Source organism: Oncorhynchus mykiss, chromosome 10, assembly GCF_057628025.1.
Source record: "Oncorhynchus mykiss isolate SJ-2025 chromosome 10, ASM5762802v1, whole genome shotgun sequence".
Taxonomy (NCBI): domain Eukaryota; kingdom Metazoa; phylum Chordata; class Actinopteri; order Salmoniformes; family Salmonidae; genus Oncorhynchus; species Oncorhynchus mykiss.
In genome coordinates, this window is record NC_143031.1 from 78530001 (window position 1) to 78532500 (window position 2500).

Sequence of the window (2500 nt, forward strand, 5' to 3'; positions counted from 1 at the left end):
GTCTTGTGGGAAAGAATATAAATCAGAGACAAGGTGTTGATTATGTTTCACACCGGATGTTACCGGGAGGTGAGAGGAAGATACTGTGGATTATTACCCCCCTTCTCTCTATCTCTCTCTCTCTCTCTCTCTCTCTCTCTCTCTGTCCTCTTTCTCTGTCTCTCTCTGTCCTCTCTCTCTGTCTCTCTCTGTCTCTCTCTGTCCTCTCTGTCCTCTCTCTCTGTCCAATGTACAAATGGTTAAAGGACACAAGATAAAATAAATAAGCATAAATATGGATTGTATTTACAATGGTGTGTGTTCTTCACTGGTTGCCCTTTTCTCGTGACAACAGGTCACACATCTTGCTGCTGTGATGGCACACTGTGGAATTTCACCCAGTAGATATGGGAGTTTTTCAAAATTGGATTTGTTTTCAAATTCTTTGTGGATCTGTGTAATCTGAGGGAAATATGTCTCTCTAATATGGTCATACATTGGGCAGGAGGTTAGGAAGTGCAGCTCAGTTTCCACCTCATTTTGTGGGCAGTGAGCACATAGCCTGTCTTCTCTTGAGAGCCATGTCTGCCTACGGCGGCCTTTCTCAATGGCAAGGCTATGCTCACTGAGTCTGTACATAGTCAAAGCTTTCCTTAATTTTGGGTCAGTCACAGTGGTCAGGTATTCTGCCACTGTGTACTCTCTGTTTAGGGCCAAATAGCATTCTAGTTTGCTCTGTTTTTCTCTTAATTCTTTCCAATGTGTCAAGTAATTATCTTTTTGTTTTCTCATGATTTGGTTGGGTCTAATTGTGCTGCTGTCCTGGGGCTCTGTAGGGTGTGCTTGTGTTTGTGAACAGAGCCCCAGGACCAGCTTGCTTAGGGGACTCTTCTCCAGGTTCATCTCTCTGTAGGTGATGGCTTTGTTATGGAAGGTTTGGGAATCGCTTCCTTTTAGGTGGTTATAGAATTTAACGGCTCTTTTCTGGATTTGATAATTAGTGGGTATCGGCCTAATTCTGCTCTGCATGCATTATTTGGTGTTCTACGTTGTACACAGAGGATATTTTTGCAGAATTCTGCGTGCAGAGTCTCAATTTGGTGTTTGTCCCATTTTGTGAAGTCTTGGTTGGTGAGCGGACCCCAGACCTCACAACCATAAAGGGCAATGGGCTCTATGACTGATTCAAGTATTTTTAGCCAAATCCTAATTGGTATGTTGAGATTTATGTTCCTTTTGATGGCATAGAAGGCCCTTCTTGCCTTGTCTCTCAGATCGTTCACAGCTTTGTGGAAGTTACCCGTGGCGTTGATGTTTAGGCCAAGGTATGTATAGTTTTTTGTGTGCTCTAGGGCAACACTGTCTAGATGGAATTTGTATTTGTGGTCCTGGTGACTGGACCTTTTTTGGAACACCATTATTTTGGTCTTACTGAGATTTACTGTCAGGGGCCAGGTCTGACAGAATCTGTGCATAAGCTCTAGGTGCTGCTGTAGGCCCTCCTTGGTTGGTGACAGAAGCACCAGATCATCAGCAAACAGCAGACATTTGACTTCGAATTCTAGTAGGGTGAGGCCGGGTGCTGCAGACTTTTCTAGTGCCCGCGCCAATTCGTTGATATATATGTTGTAGAGGGTGGGGCCTAAGCTGCGTCCCTGTCTAACCCCACGACCCTGTGTGAAGAAACGTGTGTGTTTTTTGCCAATTTTAACCGCACACTTGTTGTTTGTGTACATGGATTTTATAATGTCGTATGTTTTACCCCCAACACCACTTTCCATCAGTTTGTATAGCAGACCCTCATGCCAATTTGAGTCGAAGGCTTTTTTGAAATCAACAAAGCATGAGAAGACTTTGCCTTTGTTTTGGTTTGTTTGGTTGTCAATTAGGGTATGCAGGGTGAATACATGGTCTGTTGTACGGTAATTTGGTAAAAAGTCAATTTTACATTTGCTCAGTACATTGTTTTCATTGAGGAAATGTACGAGTCTGCTGTTAATGATAATGCAGAGGATTTTCACAAGGTTAATGTTGACACATATTCCACGGTAGTTATTGGGGTCAAATTTGTCTCCACTTTTGTGGATTGGGGTGATCAGTCCTTGGTTCCAAATATTGGGGAAGATGCCAGAGCTAAGGATGATGTTAAAGAGTTTTAGTATAGCCAATTGGAATTTGTTGTCTGTATATTTGATCATTTCATTGAGGATACCATCAACACCACAGGCCTTTTTGGGTTGGAGGGTTTTTATTTTGTCCTGTAACTCATTCAATGTAATTGGAGAATCCAGTGGGTTCTGTCTCTCTCTGTCTCTCTCTCTCCCTCTCCCTCTCCCTCTCGCTCTCCCTCTCTGTCTCTCCCTCTCCCTCTCCCTCTCCCTCTACGTCTCTCCCTCTCCCTCTCCCTCTCCCTCTGTCTCTCTGTCTCTCTGTCTCCCTCTCCCTCTCTGTCTCTCTGTCTCTATGTCTCTCTGTCTCCCTCTCCCTCTCCCTCCCTCTCTCTCTCTCTCTCTCTCCCTCT

The 2500-nt window shown here is 44.1% G+C and overlaps 1 protein-coding gene across 8 annotated transcripts in view; it reads left to right on the forward strand.

Moving 5' to 3' along the window:
• The window catches only part of LOC110514880 (protocadherin-10), a 33074-nt gene that overhangs the window by 10809 nt on the left and 19765 nt on the right, over window positions 1–2500 (forward strand). The window lies entirely within an intron of this gene.